The sequence below is a fragment of the Microtus oregoni genome, unplaced genomic scaffold (assembly GCF_018167655.1).
Source record: "Microtus oregoni isolate MIOR12 unplaced genomic scaffold, Mior012 000063F_ref0000156, whole genome shotgun sequence".
In the NCBI taxonomy this organism is placed as follows: Eukaryota; Metazoa; Chordata; class Mammalia; order Rodentia; family Cricetidae; genus Microtus; species Microtus oregoni.
The window spans coordinates 8,280,459-8,303,960 of record NW_024543873.1 but is presented as its reverse complement, the minus strand read 5'-3'; positions in this window follow the sequence as shown (position 1 = coordinate 8,303,960).

The window sequence follows — 23,502 nt, the reverse complement described above, 5'->3', positions numbered from 1 at the left end:
AAGACAAGATGTCCTGAGTAAATTGGGAGCATGGGGACATTGAGAGAGGGTTAAAGGGGAGGGGAGAGGCAGGGAGGGGAGCAGAGAAAATTTAGAGCTCAAGAAATAAATAAAAATTAAAAAAAAATGTATCTGAAGATGCTATGAAAACTTCCAAGAAACAATAGCACTCAGTAGTCCTACCCAGGTACAGCTCTAAGAACCACAATGACATAATGACTAGTCAGGCAAAATAGTCCCTATGGTGCAATAGTGGAACTTCTATTTTTGGCTGAAACAAGAGTTTAAGCATTCTAATGCACTCATGGTCTGCTCAGTAGAAGTGAATTCATGCCTGATACGGGAAACTTGCCAACTACTGGTGAGGTCATAGACCCTGGAGGAGAAAGAATAATTCACAAGGTTTCACTCCTAGATGAAGAGCTAGTTAATCAATGGCTGTAGAGAGAGGGATAGTCAGTTCTTCCTAGGAATGAACCCCCCTAAATTGCTTATCCAATACCAAGTAGTCAACCATAAACATATATATGTATACATGTGTGTGTGCATGCGTGTGTATGTATGTATGTATGTATGTATGTATGTATGTATGTACGTAATACTAAGTACTCAGGAGGATGTGTGTGTTTCTGTGTGTGTTAGTGTATGTATGTATATTCATATTATGAATATAAGTAATAGAAAGGTTATATTAAATAACTTTAATTAATAATATGCGAAGGAATGGAGGACATGGGAGGAGTTGGAAGGAGGAAAAAGAGGAATTAAATTTTCAAAAATGTTTAAATTATAAAAGAGAATTTTGAAAAAATAGAAAAGAAAAAATAAAAAGAAAAATATTTAAAAGAGAAAATTTTGGGTTCAGTAGAAATTCAAGTTAGTCTAAAAATTATTATAGCTGAAAGTTTGATATAAATTTTAAGCTAGAAACTCAAGTAATTTTTAAATTTTAGCATGTAACATACATGTAGTATTTGATTTAGATAAAAATTTAATTAGTTTTTATATCAATATTAATTAATATTGCAATTGAGAAAATGTAATTGATAATCCTATGTTTTGCTCTCATAACTCTGTTTTCAATACTCCGTTTGAAGTGGAGACTAAACAATTACGCAGGATCCAACATAAGCAAAGGATGGAGGAAGTACATGATTCTTAGGGGAGATACTTCTTTTAAAAGCAAAGAGAAAGAGTGAACAGCCACCTGTGAGGTTGAGGTTTTCAGACATTAACAATTAGAAGACATAGTTGAGAATCTTTTGTTTTGAGAAACGGTCTCTCTATGTAGCCCTGGCTGTCCTGAATCTTGCTATATTGATCAGGCTAGTCTTAATCTTACAGAGATCCTTATGCCTCTCCTTCCTGAAGTGCTGTGAAACTCTTGGTTAAGAGGAAATCCTCAAAGGTAGAGTAGGATGATTGGAAATCATAAGTAATATCCAAATGAAGGAACATTTAAAACTTTGCTAGATATTTAAGTTCAGAGAGCCAGAAAAATCAATATTCTTGATATTCATCATTGTGAACATTATAGCCATGTTTTCCAAACATATATGGTCAACAAGCAAGCTTAAAGATGTGAATGTATTTATGGAGCAATTAGGAGAGGGTATTAAAATTCATGAGATTTTTGAAAACTCAAATTTCCATAGCTTTGGAGGCTATCAGAATGAGACACATATTTGTTTCCCATACCAAATGACTCATGGGAAGTGGAGGAACTTACATAACTGAAGGTGGCAGTGCATGAGGCCAGAAAGTGCTTCATTTTCCACTTTGCCTACCTTAAAGAAAAAAAATCACACTTCTCCGAACCTAGAAGAATGTGTGGGATCTGAATTATGAATGGAAATAATCAATATTGTATCTTAAGGAGTTAGTTTAGGACTAATATGTTTGTTTGCTTGTTTTGCATGTGCATGCATTGCTGGTGTTATGGGGGGTTGCTCAGTAGTATAGTTCTTGCCTAGCATACAGGTTTGGATTAGATAGCCAGCACATCGTAAACACAAAAGTGTTACAAATAAGTGGTAAGGGTAAGTTTAGTCCATTCAAATAGTGTCTTTGGGGTGTAGGAAATAAATAGGAGTCAGAGGATGATTTCAGGGTGTGTGCTGATATGGTAGAATAAGAACCTAAGCAATATAACACATTTAAGAATTTTCTTGATGATTGACAATATAAATATTTTCAGCTACCCTAAAACAATCCAGATAGTATTAATAGGCAGTTGCTATTTGATACAGATTTGTATAATAATTGCATATGCCTTGTGATGTATATTGCCACAGTTTTCATTATGATTTTACTTTGAAAGAGTCATCAAATACTGCTATAAACAAAAGTCACAAAACAGACAAAATTATTCATGCCCCCGAATTTATTTTCTCTTTCTTCATGTCTATATATTTGCAGTCTGTGAGGATGTGCAAGCATGGTCTTACGTGTTTTGGCAAACCTGTATGTGCATGTAAAAGAAGATGTGAAGGGTCCAAATTGATACTGAAATCTTCCTTTATTGCTTTAGGTCATCAGGCTCCTCCAGAGTTTCCCGTGATCAACTTTGGAGGCTGGAATCACAGGTGAGCAGCCATGCCCATGCAGCATTTACATGGGTTTTACAAACCTAGGTCTTCTTGTTTGAATGGCATGTGCTTTATTTAACAACTAGGACACCTCCCTTGATACCATCTTTGTTTCTTTCATCCATCTTGGCCAATTGTAGCCTATCACAGTCTATGCTACCAGTCTAATGTCACATGAGAAATGTCATGTCAGATGAAATGTATCTTATGAGATCACCCACAGCCAGAAATAATATTCAAACCTTTCTTACTTTCAAAATTATTCTTTAAACAATTATATATAATAACTAAAATAACACATTTATGACTGAATTAGTGGTGGGAGTTTTTTTCCTGTGCTGCTGAGGTGAAGACTGGTGTGCTACGTTTGGGGAATCACATAAAGTAGGTAATGTGAAAGGAAGTTCCCTAGAAAATTGCTACAACTGTGTTGAAGATACCATAGCAAGGGATTGACTGATTAGAACTTTGTGATTAGAGTTCAAATGTCACAAAACAAATCACATAATTTGAGTTATTCGAGTCCTCTTAGTCATTTATTGCCTTCCCCAGAATCTAACTTAATGTCCTTGTAATTATCAATAAAACCTTTTTTCTTAAAAGATCACTACCTTCCACAGACCCACAAGTTAAAGATATCATCAGATAGCATCTAAAGTCTACATGAAAGATTTCTCTGCTTTTCAATAAGCCTCTTTTCTGATGTCTTTGCCAATATATTTGGGAAATACCTCAATAAATGACTTTTGTTTTGTTCCTATAAGAGGTTTATGTAACTACTTCCTTATTGAAATAGGCAATTTGGGTCTATCTGAGTCTGTATCTGCCTCCGCTTTGGCTCAGAGAAAAACCATCTTGTTCTCTTTTTGATGAGAGCTGTGTTTTGTATCAATAGCGAAAAACAAAATTTGTTGGCTGTATCTACCCTTGAGGCTAGCCATAGTCAGTGAAAATTCTCAGTTGTAATTTGATCTTCCCCTATAGTTGAAAAGGCTTATTTCTTTTCTGTGTCTGTTGTGTTAATATTAGAATAGAAAATTAGTTTATCTGTAATAAAAACTCACATTTCCACATATTGACATAAAAATTCAAGTGTGAATACCTAACTAATTTCTTCACTGGTATAAAAGAATAAGCACCCAGAATTTTTCCCGGATTACCAATTATGTACTTTGTAAATAAATAGGTTGTCTATGGCTCTAATTTTATGCAAATTGATATTGAAAAGAGAGCCTGTGTTTATATATCCTGGCTTTGTGGTGCTTGAATATGCAAATGGTACTTTATATTTACATATGCTTTAACAGTTTCTTTGATGGCATTTCCAATTCAATCTCATCAAATTACAATGACAAAGTATTCTAAACGAAATTCTATTAACTATATGGGAAAATAACAAACTAAAGGCAAAGGCAAAACTAGATGGTAACTGCTGTTCCCTTAAACAAAGAGACACTGAGAAATCTGTTATGTAGAAAAGATGTAGAGCATGAATATTTATTTAAAAAGATAAAATTGTGCCAAGCCATATTGGACTAGTGATTTGTTCTCTATGGCAAAAAATATGGTTTCTCATATGGAGAAACCTCTGTGTGTGTGTGTGTGTGTGCATGCATGCATGCACGTGCGCGTATGTACGCACTTGTGCATGCGCTTGTGTTCACCCTCGTGCATGTGTGCCTATAATTTTTGTAGTCATGCCCTGTAGCACAGGCTGGTCTAGAATTATGATCATTCTCCTACTTCAAAGTCCTGAGTGTAGCCATTATGAGCTTCTGTCATCACACTGAACTAGGATACCTACCATAAGTTCTAAACTAAACTCCTTGGGTGACATCTTACATTTTAATTGATTTTTAAAGTAATGATTAAAATAACAGACTCCTGTAAGATCATTTACGAAATTTGACACAAACCTGCATTAATATGGTTATATCAACACTAAATTATAAAGATATGATTAAATAGTCACATCAGAGTCACAGATTGACAATCATTGCCTAGATTTCTTGGACAATATTTCATTTTTCAGAAATTACCTTGTGAGTACTTTGAATTAATTTACAACTAGTACTGTAGAAGCAAAAATGTATTGCCAATACATAACAACCTTTTAGTAACCTATTAATTTTATATCTTAATTGGAGCAATCTTTGCTGCAACTCTCTATCCTACTGTTTCAAACCAGCAGTGTTGGGCTCTAAGATTTATTTCATTTCTCATTTCTCCTTGCTCCCATTTGTCTGGATTCTAGATTTCCTACTTCTTGATGCCTTCCATTCTTGACAAGTTAGATCTACTATTTTCTTAAATGTGATATAATCATTTGAGAATGTGACAAGTTATTTGAGAAACACATATACGAATAATCAGTATCTCTAAATGTTTGAAGGTTTATATAATTCAAGGTTTAAAATGATTCCTCCTCCAAAACATTTAATACTTTTCAACCACAAAGTATCTTATAAATTTATTTCATATAGTTACTGGCCTCAACGTCAGTTTTTAGACATTGACAAAGTTGTTTGAAATCCAATTTGAAACCCAATAAAATTCTCAGCTATTTCATGATAAAGTCCAGTGGTCAACATCCTTCCCCTACTACCTCCTTCCCTATTAGTTCAACTCTCTGAACTCCTCTTTACTATCTTTAACCTCTTCAGACCTGAGCAATACATTTCTTTTCCTGTGTCTTGGCTTAATATCCTTATGTCTAACACATTACCCTGAACTTGACTTTTGTCCCATCAGTTTTCCCTTTAGAGGTGTGCTATTTGGAATATAGCAGTTATTAACAGAGATACCCCTGCTACCAAGTAAGAAAGAAACTGGAACAAAAATCACAATCAAATGTTAATTCCAAGAAATCTCTTTATTCTGTTCCTACTCTTGATATGCCTTCATTTTTGCCTTACCTTTCTTCCCTCTAATGACTTGTAGGTTCATCTCTTGCCTCCAATTTTTAAACATTGTTTATAATATCTAGTTTTCTGAACCTTTTTGGTTTGTTTGACCTTCCACTAAATTGCTCTTCCTTTTTCATAAACTCATACCTTTTGTGGTATTTTTGAAAGAAAGTGGCCTTCATAGGCTCATATATTTGAACAGTTGGTAGAACTGTTTAGGAAGAATTAGAAGGTATGGCATTGCAAGTGGACTATGAGATTTCAGCTATAACACTTGTAGTTAGCCCTCTCTTTCTTTGTCTCCAATTTACAAATCAGGATGTAAGATTTTAGCACTTTTCCAACGCCATGCTGTTGTAAGCTCTCAGTTTCTGCTCAGTGTCATGCCTGCCTTCCTGCTACCATGATCCTTGCCATGATAGTCAAGGACTCTAACCCTCTGGAACTGTGAGCCCTCAGTGAAATGCTTTCTTTTATAAGCTGGTTTGGTCATGGTGTCTTTTTGCAGCGATAGAAATGTAATGAAGACATTTTTAAGTTATAAAATAACTTTCAGTCACTTCTTTGATCATTTTTGCACCCCATTTACACTTCCAGAAAATTCTGTCATTACATTGTCACACATCCTAAAGTGAGCTACTAATTATCTAACTTCTCTTATCTTTATTCCTGATTATTCACATTTTATTCTATACTTTGACAGTTTGCCTCAATTTTATGTGCTCTCATTTCTACTAATTTCTTTAAATTACTAACTTGTTTTAATAGCTTGTTTTGCTCTAGAAAAATTTCATAGTTCTATTTTCTGTATATGGATATTAATTATTTTGTAATATTATTTTTTCTTTGTTCTCAGCACTCCATGATTTCCTACGTACTTTTATTTTTTTTTCTGTTGTCTATATCTTTCTAGTTAGAAACATTTTCAACTGTTTTAGATTTCCCTGTGATTTCTAGTGAGGTAATAAACTAACAATAAAATTTGAGTAGGAACAGAACATATCACTGGGTATAATTCAAATAACTATATATAATAGCCTTTTCACAAGAAACACTTGCCTTATAAATCTATATGTGTTATGTTCCTCATTTTTCACAGTACCTTGTCTTGATGTAACAATGTCACCTGCCAACTTTCCTTCAGGTAAGGGAAGGAAATTCTCAAATTTTACTACCATCTTTAATTACAGACATTCACAACCCTATTTCAGAATGGTTACTTTCTTGAATTGAAACACTCTAAACTTCTGTCAATTTTGTATTTATGTGAATCGTATTTTACAGAACAGTACTATAGAAACTTTATTGATTGAAACAAGTGTTTAAGGTTGTTCAAATTCTTCTTTTTATGGTTCACATAGGATACCATTTAGGCTGCTAGTCTCCTGATTTTCAAAAATGAAATCATGTTAGTTGGCAACTAAGACAAAAACTTCATAACCTTACTATTACATTTGTTACTATGGGTGATAATTATTCAATATTCCATTTTAAAGAAAACACTACTCCAATACTCACACACTCCATTGGCACAACTTAGTACCTCAAAGGAATGTATGTAACCATAAAGTCAACGTCTTATAATTCATGGAATCAAACTCAACTTCGCAACATGTAATCCTTGTCCAAAAACCCTTTTTAGAATACCATCTGCTATTGTTGGCTAAAGGCCATGCACCATGCCTACTCCATTTCCTAATCAGAGCATAGGCTAGGGACATAACTTTAAAAATTCTAAACATAATGGAAGTTGATAAAAAAAATGAGAGGTATCTTTTCTTGAGCTGTACTCAACGTACTTTATACAATCCTTTTATTTTACAGAGTTTAAATTTTATCTCTGAGTTACTAATAAAAGCTGATTTTCAAAACTGCAAATCTCCAGTTCAGTGATTTAATGTTAATGTCATATTGGAATTTGAAATCAGATATACTTGTTAAGTAATTAACTATGATTTTAAATATCTCTCTCTCTCTCTTTCTCACTCTCTCTCTCTCTCTCTCTCTCTCTCATCTTCCTCCCCCTTCTATTGTATGCGTGTGTGTGTGTGTGTGTGTGTGTGTGTGTGTGTACTGGTTTATGTTGGGAAAAGTGGTTTAAAAGAATCTCAGGGTGTAAATTCAGAAAAGTGGAGAATTAAATGGGATGCAGCTCCTTATGCTGTATATGCTACCTTGCTAAAGAGAGTTTATAAACCCAACATTCTCAACTCTAGATGTGATTTTTTGTGATCCTTGGCTAGAAGGTGAGGAATATCATAGAAAATATACCATGTGAGCTTTTGTTTTTCAAATCACCACAAGCAAAAATAATAACTAAAAATAAAATTGACTCTAAAATTTAAAGTATTCAACAGAATACTTTGATACATGCCTTTTGTTTCACATAATGACAGAAGTGTTTGTGTTATGTTGGTGTGTGTGTGTGTGTGTGTGTGTGTGTTTGTGTGTGTGTGTGTGTGTATAGCTTTATTTAGGAAAGTGTAAAAATTGTACTTACCATAGCACCAGCATACTCATTTATAAAGTCCAAGCACATACCCAAACAAAGGCACACACATAGTTTGTTTTCTATTGATGTGATAAAGATCATGACCATGGGGAGCAAAGGGTTTATTTGGCTTTCATGTCTCTATATGAGTCCCTCACTGTGGAAAACAGAAGGAGAAGTTCAATCAACAAGAAAGCCTGGAGGCTGGAGCTGATATAGAGGCCATGGAAAAGTGTTGTTTATTGACTTTCTCCACTTGGCTTGCTCAGCCTGCTTTCTTGTAATAGGAGATCCACCATTCTAGGGGCAGCACCAACCACAGTGGGCTGGGCTTCCCACATTAACCTTTAATCATGAAAATACCCACAGGCTTTCCTAAGGGCCAATCTGATGGAGGCATTTTCTCAGTTGAGGTCCCCTCTTCTTAGATGAATCTAGCTTGTGTCAAGGTGGCAAAAAAAAGCCCTATCACAGGCATATAATCCAAAAGATAATTCTAATTTTATAAAGTTTAAGACAATCCATTGTTTATGGATGGTTAATTGTAGAAAGGTATTTAAGAAAATATCATCATAAAGCTACAGTTAATATTCATTTCAGATAGGTTGACCACACTCCAATGTATGACCCCGTACCTATGAACATATAGTTAATACAATTTTGATTATTATTAAAGATTACAGTGGGTTATTGTTTTTAAAAGGGCACATAAAGTTGGGGTTGAGACAGTAAGGAGTGGATCTGAAAAGAGCTATAGGAGAATTAAGGGTTCACAAATACACATAGAATTCTCATAGAATTGTTAAAACTGGTATACAAAAAATAAAAGTTAAAAGGGTCATTTCCAGAGTTGGTTGAAATTTTAACTAGAAAGGGGAACAGCCTAAGATAAGGTTAGTTTCAAGCTATTTACAAAGTTCTATTTATTGATGTGGGTAGTTTCATTTAGATTTATTTTAGCCCTGTTGGTATATTATATACTCTTATGTGCTTGTCAGAGTAAGAAGTGTTCACAAGAGTTTATAAAAATAGGTACTGGGGCTGAAGAGATAGCTCGGCAGCTAACAGTATTGCATGTACTTTCAGAGGACTGGAGCTCTGAAGTAATAAGAGTGGCGGGGCTGCGTTCCCAGCACCCCGGCCACCTGCTCGGCTAGCTTATGCCCCGAAATAACAACACACAAACTGTATTCATTTAATCACTGCTTGGCCCTTTAGCCCTAGCCCTTACTGGCTAATTCTCACATCCCGATCAACCCATCTCTAATAATCTGTGAGAACCGGTCTTACCGGGAAAGGTTCAGCATGTCTAACCTGGCGGCTTGCTTCATGGCGTGTGTCTGCCCAGGAGCCGGGAGCATGGCGTCTCTCTCTGAGGCGTCTGCTCCCGAGAGAGCTGTGGAGTCTCTGAGCTCACTTCCTCTTTCTCCCAGCGTTCTGTTTACTCCTCCCACCTATCCTCTAACCAATAAAATGGGCCAGGGCAGTTCCTTTATTAGCCAATGACCTTCCTCCATCAGAGCTCAATACCCAGTACATGCTTAGCTCCTCACTACTTTTAACTCTAATTTGAAGGGATCCAATACTGTCTTCTGGACTCTATGGGCATGTCATACATATGGTACACAGATATGCATACAGGCAAAATACCCATACAAATGAAATAATAAAATAAAAAAATAGAAATTTTCCTGAAATGCTTCTTAGTGATATCTTATATTTGTCTACCCTTAAACGATATTTTACACACCCTATCAACCTTGCACACACATGGCTACAAATTAAAATTTACAGATACCATGAAAATTAGAATGATTGAGTAAAAACTGAAGACTGTTCCTTAGTTTTTTCCAGTAATCTTTTATGAGGGTATGTCAGTTTGGTTTTCTATTTTGAGTGGAGAAAATCAACTTAGTTTAAAATTCTGTTTCAGATTTTAGCTACACAAAAGGTTTTTGGCTCATATAATTTCCTAATATCTATTCAACTGGTCTAAATTGAAAGTAGTACAGGGAAAGTATATGTTTAGCTTATAGTGCTTTAATTAAGCCCATGCAAATGATATGAAATATCCATCATATTTGAGTCATCTTATGCTGGTAAATGACTTGTAAATGAGTTTTACAAAAGTACACATGGATATACATACCCTCTAACTTGAAACAAAATACATTTCCACTATTCCTGATAATTGATACATACTTTCCCTCTTTATCACTGCTCCTAAAAGGGAAAATGCTGTTTTCTGTCATCACCAAAAGATAATTTGGGCTATTAAATAATTTCAAAAGGATACCAGCTAAAAGTACTGGATTCTTTTCCAGAAGAGCTAGGGATCAATTCCCAACATCTACATGCTAGTTTATAACACTCTGCAATCCCAGGAGACCCCGTGACCATTTCTGGAAGATGTGTGTATGAAGCACACATATGGTACATAGACAAACATAGAGGAAAGTCACATATACACATAAAATAAAAATAATAAGAAATTTAAAAAACTAAATTGGATATGTGTGGCAACTGATATGTTTCCTGTGCTCCAGTTCATGGCCCTGTACCCATGACCATATGGGCAGTGATAATTAATTTTATTGTGTTATCAAAGAAAAAGCATGACATTGGTAGAAGGGTGTTGGGGAGGATAGGGGAGGAGTTGAAGTTAATAATGATAGTACTACTTTGTTTACCTACAGGGAAATCTCAAAAAACAGATTAACACTCCCAGTCCTAGCTCATGTTATACAGGTCATCCTGGTAAGTGGCTGTAATCCTTCCTTCCAGTGCTGTCCTCACACTCCCAGAAGACCTAGCTAAGGTTGCTTAGCCTGTAAACCTGCCCAGCTTGGTGAATGATCCAGAACTGTGCTCTTTCACACTGCCCTAACACTCCCAAGAATGGTTAGGGTCTTTTAGCTTGTTCAACAAGACAACCAGGAGAGTAACCCAGATTCTCACTCAATAGCACGGTGGCCTCACCCTCCCAGATTTTGGTTGGAGTATGCAGCCTTCACAATAGCAGTGTGGTAAGTGAGCCAGATTCCTATGTTTCCTCACACTCCCAGATCTACCTCTGGGAGCTCAGCGTAAACACACAGACAGACCCACCCAGTAATCACATTTCCATGCTTTCTTGGTTATCACTGAATTAGAATTAGTCCATCCTTCCTATCAAAATCAACACCACATATCGGATGGACTGACCCAACAATTCTTCATAAGCAGAACTGAACAAATTTTCACTGAACTGAGGCAGACTGGAATCTCACATCAGACACCCAGCCAATGAATGAATTTCACACAACCAGGTCATGCCACAAAAACATGAAGAATATGAAAGACTAAGTCACTATGTCCTCCCCAAATCTACTATTACGATGGAAGTGTTCTTCAATGGCAATTATCTAGATGAACCTCAAGGTATAATATTTAAAAGAAAAATCAACCTGATCAAATACTTTGAGGAGTTTTAAGAAAAAACAAAAATCTCAATGACTTTAAATAGGATAGATATTAACTCTAGTGTGAAGCCCTAGAAGACACAAATACATGGCTAAATGAAAGAAAAATTTCAATTTGGGATCTGAAAACTTAAATCAGCAAGGTGATAGAAATAGTAAAAACAATTCAGACTGAAATGAAGATGGAATTGAAAAACAATAACCCACTTAGAAAACTCAGAGGAAACTTTTAAAAATAGAATGGATCAAGTAGAAAATTGATTATCAGGACTTGAAGATAAAGAACAGGCATTAGACCACACAAGCAAAGAATAAGAAAATATAAAATGAAAGACAAAATGACTATTCAAACATTTAGAGTACTACAAACAGCTCAAATTTATGAATTATAAGTGTTTTATTGCTTCAATGAACCACTACAAACTGAAGGCAGTTTGGAAGGAAAGGGTTTATTTGACTTACAGTTTCACATCATAGTCCATCACTGAAGGAATTTGGGACAGGAACTCAAACTGGGCAATAACCTGGAGGCAGGAGCTGATGCAGAGGTCATGGAGGGGTGCTGCTTAACTGACTTCCTTATCATGGCTTGTTCAGTCTTTCTTATAGAACCAAGAACTACCCACCCAAGGATAGAACCACCTATAATAGGATGGACCCTCCTATATCAATCACTAATTAAGAAAACACCCTACATCTGGATATTATGTAAATTTTTTTCTATTTTTAAAGTTCTCTTCTTTCAGATGATTCTAGCTTGTGTCAAGTTGAAATAAAACTAGTCAGAACAATAGACAGAAGAAAATGAAGGATTCAAGGTCAGTGGCATAGACAAGATCTTCGAGAGGATCATAGAAGAACTTTTCCAAATTACAAAAAGGCAAACGTGTAGGGGAGTATGTTACAGCTCTGGAGCTTAAAAAATATCCTGACTTATTGGGAAGCCAGGCTATACTTAAAGCCAAAATAGGACAACTCTGGAGGGGTAAATCTACAATAGGACAGCTCCAGAGGGGTAGAATCACAATAGGACAGCTCTGGAGACTGGAGCCACACCAGCACAGCTCAGCCCTAGAAGAAAAGGTATCCTGACTTATCAGGAAGTCAGGCTACCTGGTATGGTTAGGGGATGGTCTCCCCACAGGATATAGTAATCCTGCTCCTCTCTTGAAGTTCTCTTCTGTCCCTCTAAGGGAACATGCTAGCAGAGCTATCAGCTTCTTCTTCTCCCCGCCCAATATGTTACTTCTTTTCATAACACTCTGTTAATATGAAGCCCCTGCAAAAATATAGCAATCTCTTCTGATTCCAGTGAAAAGCTGTTACTCTTTCTGCTCAGCCTTGCTCAATCCCCCTAAGGGAGACTCTCAACAAGGTTTTTCAGTTCAGTCCCCTCAGGAATGTACCAGACAGGGTCTTCTAATTCTGTGCCAGTGAATGAAGATATTCACCCAAGACTCTTTGAAAAGGAGATTTATTTAGAAAGGAGTGGTCCAGGATAGTGGCTGCCTTTGCCAGGGTGATGAAAGACAGCCTCCTATGGAAAAGGCAGAGCAGCTTATATAGAGCTTCTTTTTTTTTTTTTTTTTTTTGGTTTTTCGAGACAGGGTTTCTCTGTGGCTTTGGAGCCTGTCCTGGAACTTCTTAAGAGCAGAGTTTTCCCAGGGAGAAGAGGGATTGGTTGTTTTTTCCTGCTCAGGGATTGGTTTATTTTGTTGGTCAGAGGCAGAGATAGCTCTGATTTTAGGGCCAAACTCTCCCCCCCCCCCACTGGTCCTTTTTAGCCTTTTGACTCTAGTCTAACGACCAAGCATATTTCTTTCACTGACTTATTCTAGGGGCAAATTATGTTTCATTGGCACTGCTTTCAAACTTAGGGCATGTTTCTTTAGTTCTGAGTTAAGGGATATAAAGTGTTACTTTTCCTGGCTCAGGTCTCAGATCCAGTGTATGTTTCTTTCACTAGCTCTGGGTTAAGAGTCAAGGATCTCAGGGATTGGTTGGTTTTTGCTTCCAGGATTGGTTGGAAACTGCTTCAGTATGCCATGTTAGCCTACAAAACCCACACAAAATCAAGAAGGACACAGCATATCAAACAGACAGAATAAAAAAAAAAACCTTCCTGTGATATATTTTAGTCAAAATTGAAAGTTGAGGGAGACAAGATACAAAGGAAAAACCCATCAACAAAGAAAAATCCGATCAGAATGATAACTGATTTCCCAATGGAAACTTTGAAAGTCAGAAGAGCCTTGAGCAATGTCCTCCATATTCCAAAAGACCACAGATGTCAACTCAGAAAACTGTACCCATAAAAACTATCTTTCACAGTTGAAAGAGTCATAAAAACCTTCCATGAAGTAAACAGGCTGAAAAATTTTATATACACCAAACAATCCCTACAGAAAATACTGGAAACAATACTTTTGACTGAAGAGAGGAATAAGTATAGCCGAGAGCGTACAGAAAGAAAATAATGCTATAACTGTGAAAGCACTAGTTAAAACTAAGAACACAAACAACAAGAAACACACACACACACACACACACACACATTTCAAAATTAACTTTGAAAACTAATGTTTTCACTCCCTAATCAAAACATGTGGTTAGTTGAAGGGATCATAAAATGAAATCCATCTCTACCAAAAATCTCATCATTTCTTCAAAGACGGGCAACACCTAAGAGGGAAAAGGTCGAGTAAACTATCCCAAGAAAATGGGACCTAATATCTGACAAAAATTGACTTCAAACTAAAGTGAATCAGAAGAGATAAAAGATACATCACCTGTTCAAAGATTAATAGACTGAGGAGACATAGCAATGTTAAACATACATGCACCAAATTCTGCACTTTCATAAGAAGCATACTACTGAACAAAACAAAGAAAATTCAGGATTTTAAAACTGAATTGTGTAAGGAGACATAAATACTGAAGAAAAAAATTAAAGGAATTCAAAAAACTCAGGAGGAAAGCCATATCAGAATATCAGATCAAAGAGAAGACAATAGTATCAGAATTTGAAGATGAAGTAGAGGAACTAAAAACACTCTTTCATAGAATATGAAGAAAATAATACAAGAAAAGGATTTGCTCATGAATTAGTAGAAATAATATTGTGAAAATGACCATCTAACCCAAAGCAATTTACAGATTCAATGCAATCCCAATAAAAATACCCATGACACCCTTCACAGAAGTTATAGCAGCAAAAGATGAAAATTCATGTGAAACCACAGAGGACCCTGAATAACCAATCAATCCTAAGTAAAAAGAGCAATGGTAGAGGATTACATTAACAAAATTCAAATTATATTACAGACATATAATAACAAAAAAGCAGAATGTCAAATTTTGCCGAAGGTTTTTTCTTCATATCTTGATATGATCATGCATGTTTTATCTTCATTCTGTTAATGTAGCACATTTATTTATTTTCATTGTGTTGAATAATCTCTTGTAGCTCAGGCAATTCCCCTGATCATCATGAATAATATTTTTAAATTTTACTTTACCTATTTTTGAGAAGTTCATATATGTCTGCAATGAATTTTGATTATAGATCCCCTCTCCCTGCACCTATCAACTTGCTCTACTACATTCTCTCCCAAACTCATGTCCTCCTTTTTATTGTTGTTGTTTAATAAACCTCAGCATTCAATTAGCACTGCCCTACACATATGAGTACAAGGACAGTCACTGTGGCATGAACAACCCAAACAGATCATAGTCCTGAAAACAACTGACTCCCCCTCCCTCAACAGCCATCAGCTGCCATTACTCTTAGTTAGAGGTGGGACCTCTATCTCCCCTCCCCACTACTGCCCAACACATAGGAATCGTCACAAGTATTTTTAATGTTTTGTTGAATTTTGCTTGATAGCATTCTATTAATAGTTTTATCTGTGTTCATAAGAAATCTTAGCCTGCAGATTTCCTACATTTTAATGTCATTGTTTGACTTTACTTTTAGGGTATATTGGCCACTTAAAATGATAGTACTCCACCTCTTTCAAATTTTGAGGCAGAGCTCGAGTTTAATATGAAGTCTTTTTAAATTAAGATAGATTTTTATCACTCAAGATTTTCTTTGGTGGGGCTTTTTTATTAGGAGTTCAATCTCCTTATTCATTGCTTTTTATTCACATTTTCTATCCCAACATAATTCTGTTTTGGCATGTTATGTATAAAAAATAGTTTGCGTGCATTTCTTCTATCTCATGCCATTTTATGAAGCTGAATTTTTCATAAAAGCACCTTATAATCCTCTATATTTATTTAATGTGCCCTGTTTATTGTGATATTATTATGTGTTTTAGTTCTCTTTATCATTTTCCATTTTTCTTGATTTTTGAAAGTTTCATACATTTTTAACACTATGTTTAGATCATTTCCACTCTTTCTATTGAGGGTTGCTGAGGAAGGTAAAAACCATATTCTCCAGGGATGAGCCCCCAAATATGTTATCTACCCCACACTGTCCACCTTTAAACATGTACACAAAAGCAATATTAAATGGATACATTTAGTTGGTTGGTGTGATATAATATTAGAAAAGGTGTTACGAATTGATGAAGTGGGGGGAACATTGGAGATTACCAAGTCTAGCCAAAAGAGCATTAGTTTTGTTTACACTTAAAAAATACTTTGTTATATAGACATATGATTTTTCCTTTTCCATTAACTTTTCCTTCTCTTTTGATAGATGTATTATCCCTATAAACTTACTTCTGAATATTTTTATTACATTTCATACCTTGTTATCTGCTCCAATCAAGTTAGCTGGGATATCAAAAAGGGGGAAGAAAGTTGAGGAAATAGCAGACTGAAAGAAACTGAAACTGAAAACTCAGGATAGATATGGGATGTCTGTTGGTAAATATCATCCAGCCCTGAGTTTATTTCAGACCATACTTATTTATAGAAACAGGATAAAGCACAGCATAGACAATCAGTCAGTATCCAACCACAAGACTATTCCTCTCCCTGAGAAAGCAGTTTCCTGTCTATCATGCACTTGCTGTTCACAAGTTTCAATTTTGATCTCATATGCCTAAAGTTTGATATCATCTATATACATTCTACTAGATACTATGTTCTTTTCATGAGCAAAATACTCTTTCTTGTGGTCTTTTTTTTCTTCTTTCTTTTTTTTTATTATTTTATTGAGAAAAGGAAAAAAAAGTTTCAGCCTCCTCCCAGCCTCCCATTTCCCTCCCCCTCCTCCCACCCTTCTCCCCCTCCCCCACTCCTCTCCTCCTCCCTCTCCAGTCCAAAGAGCAGTCAGGGTTCCTTCCCCTGTGGAAAGTGCAAGGTCCTCCCCCCTCTGTCCATATCTAGGAAGGTGAACATCCAAACAGGCTAGGCTCCCACAAATCCAGAACATGAAGTAGAATCAAAACCCCGTGCCATTGTCCTTTGCTTCTCATCAACACTTATTGCTGGCCATGTTCAGAGAGTCTGGTTTTATCCCATGCTTTTTCAGTCTTACAGCTCTCAAGGATACTGGAGCAAGCAGGGCAGGCAAGCTTGAATTCAAATGACTTTTTAAAACAGAATGTACTCCAAATGGAAACTTAGTCATTGTTGGATACCACAGTTATCTATGTTTGTTTTCATTTGTATAAAAATATTTTAATTCCCCTTTATATTTAAAAAAAATTATTATCTTATTATTATCACTGGTATGTGTGTATACATGCATGCATATGTGTTTGTATTAGTTTATGTGTAGTATGTGCATTCAGGTGTCCCCAGAGACCAGTAGAAGAAGTTGCTTCCTGTTGAACTGGGCTTACATACAAATATGAAAAGCACAATGGGGGTGATGGGAATAAATCCCAGATCCTCTGTATGAGCAAAAAGCACTCTCAACTTCAGAGTCATTCTTTATAAATCCTATAGTACAAACTTAGCTCCTTCTTATTGCAGACAAAGCCCTTTGCTAATTGAACTATCTCCCTCCCAACTGTTGATTTTCGGGCATCCTTCCTATATAATTTTTCCTATATGAATGATTTTCTAGCATTTTCTTCCAGTCACTAGGTTTTCTGTTCAACATCCTCCAGTTTTTTGAGAGATGAAAGAATTTGTTTGTTGTTGATAAACTTATTTTTTTATTTTATAAAACATTCTTTTGACATCATGACAAAAATTACTTCAAAAATTCCTATATCCTGAATGTTTTCTCTTAATATTTTTTTCTGAAAATTTTATAACTTTGTATTTATATTCACAGCAATGCTAAAGTTTAAGCATATGGAGTTTAGATATTTTTTGTTTGCTTGAGGTTTCATCTATTTACTTTAGGTATCCCATTCCTCTAGCATTTGTTTTTGAAATGACAATCCTTGAACCATCTTTTAGCTTTGTTTGTCAAAGATCAGTTGGATCGTTTTTAAACTCTACAATGTTGCATTGACACATAAAGTTCATCACTGTTCCAAAACTACATAGTCTTGACTGTTGGAGCAATAGTTGTCTTAAAATTTGATAGAGTGACTTTTTTCACATTGTAGATATCAAAATTATTTCAGTAGTACAAATAATTCTATCTACATATTTTATTTTCCTTCATTAATCTTTCTGATTATCTTGCTATGGTATTTATATAACTTGTACTTAGTATGTACATCATATTGGTAGGCAATTATATTTTTACTATATTGAATCTTTTAATTTGTAAACATTGTATACTTTTAAATTTATGTATTTTTTTGTTTTGTCAACATCTTTAGGTTATATGACTAGTGAATTAGACCTAAGTTTTAATTTCACTTTAGAATCATGATAAGTATTGTTTTATTTGGTTTCCAAATATTGTTCTATTTGGTTTCCATTGCCAATATATTACATACTCAACAGAATTTTAATTTATCATTTTGGGATCCCACTGAATTTATATGTTGATTTTAGAAAGATGTTTATGTGGATTCTAGGAAACGTGACATTATTCTGTTTTCAGCTAAAAGAAAAAGAGTATTAGTTTCTTTTATAATTATTGTAACAGAATACATGCCAAGAACAGTTTAAGGCAGGACTGGTTTATTTGGATCATTACTTCAGGACACAGTCCATTATGACAGAAGAGGCAGGGTAGCAGTAGCTCAATGTAGGTGGTCACATTGTATCTATAGACAGGAAATAGGGAGGGAAATGAATGCTAGTGTAAGTTGCCTTTCTCTTGTTGATTCAGTCACAACTTCAGCCCATTGAATGGTGTCTCCTACAGTTAGAACAGGTCTTCCCATTACACTTAGCCCAGTCTAGAAAGTCTCCCATAGACATGCAAGGAGGGAGGTTTATTTCCATAGCAATTCTAAATCCCATCAAGTTGACAATCAAGAAATATAACAGTTTAGCTAATTTGTCTATTTATACTAGGATGTTATGAATTCTTTTCCTTATTTAACTGCACAAGTGAAGATTTCCAGTACTATGCAAAATTAGATTCCAACATCAGTTTTGCTTGTTTGACTCATTTTTCTGTAAATATAACATCAGTTGTGGGATTCTTATCAATTTTGTTCATCAAGTTAAGAAAGTTCTCTTTTCTTGAGTTTCTGGAAATTATTATGAGCAGGCATCACATTTTGTCAAAACTTTTCTTAACTGTTGTGACAATAATTTTTCTTCCTTGGTTTAATATTGCAGCTTATATAGATTCACTCTTTTTAATGGTGAGCATTAGCATTGTATTCTCACAATAAATCTAATTGTTATGGTACATAATTCTGCTTCTGTGTTGGTGAATCATGTTTGTTCATATCATGTTAAAGACATCCATTGAGACTTTTTTGTTATTATGGTTTTGTGGATACTTTGTTTTTTACTATACTGCTTTCTGTCACATTTTCAATAGTAAAGTAATGCTACCGTCATAAAATGGAATGAGAAATGTTTCCATTTCCAATTTTATTATTTTCTACAAGAGATTGTATAAAATTGTTGCTGACATTTAACTGTCTATACAATCATAAGGAAATGTATCATTTTATTAATGTTTAAATGGTGATTTAATTTTTTATGTATCTCTCCAAAGCAGATGTATTAACAATGCATTTGCATAATTCATTTAAGTTATCAAATTTATTCTTGTAAAGTCTTCACAGTATTATAAATAACACTTCTAACATCTGTATGATGTTTTGTGGTAATCTCTCTTGCCATAATTGTGTGTGTCTTGGATTTTTCTTCTGTCTTTCATGGAAGATGATTGCAAATTTTATGGCATTTAAAATGAACATATTTTACCAAATTCATTTATAAATTTCATGTATGTATATGATTATTATAATAATTCTCTATTATATATCATGTATGTATATGATTATCATTCCTCTATTATCTGCCTCCCATTCTTAGATGTAAATTGGCACCATTCTTTTTAAGTAGTACACTTCCTATTACTGGATCCTTCTGATCCTTCTTTATTCCAAAGTCCTGTTACAAGGATCACAGCAGCTCTGTTCACGATTGCAATGATCATAAGTGTTTTGTATTATGCTTCCCCATCTTCTATTAAAATAGAGGAACAACTTTCTGTGTTTTGTTCTGATTTATTTCTTCTCTGATAATTACTAGTCCCTTATTTTTACTTAATTGTGGCTGTCTATGCACCCTTCAATATCTCTCTCTGATATTGAGATTGCAGCATAAATCATAGTGTGATGAATTTCTATTTTGTCTAATATAACCATTTTTATTCATAAGTTCTTTCTCTTTGCTAATTTGGACTCTACCCCACAAATCTCACTATTGTGATTTATATTGCTAATTTCAATGTGACTATTGATGTGGCAGTTTAAATAAGAACAGCCCCCATAACCTCCTGCTTAACATAGTCCATTACAAAGCAAACCTTAAAAGATACAAAAAAAGGAATAATCCCCTGTATTTAATCAGATCACCATTGTTTAAAGTTAGAATTTAACAACAACACTAATTGCAGAAAGCTTACAAAATCATGGAAATTGAACAGCGTTCAGTTGAACTACCCCTGGGTCAAGGAAGAAATAAAGAAAGAAAGTAAAGACTTCCTTGAATTCAATGAAAATGAATGCACAATGTACCCAAACCTATAGGACACTATGAAAGCAGTGCTAAGAGGAAAGTTCATAGCACTAAGTGCCTGCATAAAGAATGTGGATAAATCTCACACGTCTTAACAGCACACCTGAAAGCCTGAAAGCTCTAAAACAAAATGAAGCAGACTCACCCAGGAGGAGTAGAAGACAGGAAATAATCAATTTGAGAGCTGAAATCAATAAAATAGTAACAAAGAAAGCAATGCAAAGAATCAATGAAAGAACTTGTTCTTTGAGAAAATCAAAAACATAGACAAACCCTTATCCAAACTCATCAAAAGACAGAGAAAGAACATCCAAATTAACAAAATCAGAAATAAAAAGGGGGCATAACAACAGACTCTGAAGTAATCTAGAGAATCACAAGGTCATACTACAAAAACCTGTACTTCACAAAATTAGAAAATGTAGAAAAATGGACAAATTTTTAGATAGATACTATATACCAAAATTAAATCAAGAGCAGGTGAACAATTTAAATAGACCTATAATCTTCAAGGAAATAGAAGCAGTCATCAAAAGCATGCCAAGCAAAAATACCCAGGGTCAGATTGTTTTGGTGCAGAACTCTACCAGAGCTTCCAAGAAGAGCTGATACCTATACTCCTCAGTGTTCCACATAATAGAAACAAAAGGAACATTGCCAAACTCTTTTTATGAGCCTATAGATACCCTGATATCAAAACCACACAGAGACTTAAGCAAGAAAGAGAATTACAGACCAATTTCACTCATGAATATGGATGTAAACATACTCAATACTGGCAAACCAAATTCAAGAACATATCAAAAAAGAATCATCACCATAATCAAGTTGGCTTCATCCCAGAGGTTCAGGAATGTTTCAACATATGGAAATCTATCAATGTAATCCATCATATAAATAAAATGAAAGAAAAAAACATATGAATATCTTATTAGATACTGAAAAAGCCTTCAATGAAATCCAACACCCCTTCATGATAAAGGTCTAGGAGAGATCAAAGATACAAGGAACATACCTAAACATAATAAAAGAAATATATGCCAAGCTGTCAGCCAACATTTAATTAAATGGAGAGAAACTCAAAGCAATTCTACTAAAATCAGGAACAGTAAAAGACTGCTCACTCTCTCCATATGTATTCAGCATAGTTCTTGAAGTTTTAGCCAGAGCAATAAGACAACAAAAGGAGATCAAGGGGATTCAAATTGGAAAGAAGTCAAACTTTCACTATTTGCTGATAATATGATAGTATACATAAGTGACCCCAAAACTCGACCAAAGAACTCCTACAGCTGATAAATACCTTCAGTAATGTGGCATAATACATGATCAACTCAAATCAGTAGCCCTCCTATATACAAATGGCAAAGAAGCTTAGAAAGAAATCAGAGAAACACCATACTTCACAATAGCTACTTATAATATAAAATACATTGGGGTAACACTAACCAAAGAAGTGAAAGACCTGTTTGACAAGAACTTTAAGTCTTTGAATAAAAAAAAATCGAAGAAGATACCAGAAAATGAAAAGATCTCCCATGCTCTTGGATAGGTAGGATCAACGTAATAAACATGGCAATTCTACTAAAAGCAATCTATAAATTCAATGCAATCCCCATCAAAATCCCAACAAAATTCTTTATAGACCTTGAAAGAACAGTACTCAACTTCATATAGAAAAATAGAAATCACAGGCTAGCCAAAATAATCCTGTACAATAAAGAAACATCTGGAGGCATCATCATCCCTGACATCAAGCTCTATTTCAGAGCTACAGTAATGAAAACAGCTTGACACTGGCATAAAAACAGACAGATTGACCAATGGAATTGAATTGAAAACCTGTATATTAATCACCACACCTGTGAACATCTGATTTTTTACAAAAAAAAGGTAAAATTATACAATGGAAAAAAGTAAGCATCTTTAACAAATGGGCTAGCATAACTGGATGTCAACATATGGAAGAGTACAAATAGATCCATATCTATACCTATGCATTAAACTAAATTCCAAGTGGATTAAAACCTCAATATAAATCTGACAACACTGAACCTGATAGAAGAGAAAGTGGGAAATAGCCTTCAATGCCTAAGCACAGGAGATCACTTCCTAGATATATCACCAGTAGCACAGACACTGAGGGAAACAACAAATAAATGGGACCTCCTGAAACTGAGAAACTTCTGTAAGGCAAAAGACACAGTCAAAAATACAAAAAGGCAGCCTACTGAATAGGAAAATATCTTCACCAACCCAACATCAGACAGAGAAATGATCTCCAAAATATACAAAGAACACAAGAAATTAGACATCAAAATTCCAAATAATCCAATTAACAACTGGGGTACAGAACTTAATAGAGAATCCTCAACAGAAGAATCTAAAATGGCTGAAAAATACTTAAGGAAATGTTCAACATCGTTAGCCATCAGGGAAATGCAAATCAAAAAAACTTCTCGGATACTTTCTTACACCAGCCAGAATAGTTAGGATTAAAAACACTAATGATAACTTTTGCTGGAGAGGATGTGGAATAAGGGAAACACTCATCCATTGCTGGTGGAAATGGAAACTTGTACAACCACTCTGGAAATCAGTATGGCAGTTTCTTAGAAAACTGGGAATCAATCTACCTCAGGACCCAGCAATACCACTCTTAAGCATATATTCAAGGGATGCTCAATCATACTGCAAGGACATTTTTTTCAACTATGTTCATAACAACATTTTTCATAATAGCCAGAACCTGGAAACAACCTAGATGCCCCTCACCCAAAGAATGGATACAGAAAATGTGGTACACACAATGGAGTACTATTCAGTGGTAAAAAAAAAATATTTGAAATTTGCATGCAAATGGATGGAACTGGAAAAAAGACATCCTGAGTGAAGTAACCCAGACCCAGAAAGAGGATACTAGCTGTAAAGCCAAGGATAACAAGCCTATAGTCCATGACCCTAGAGAAACAAACTAACAA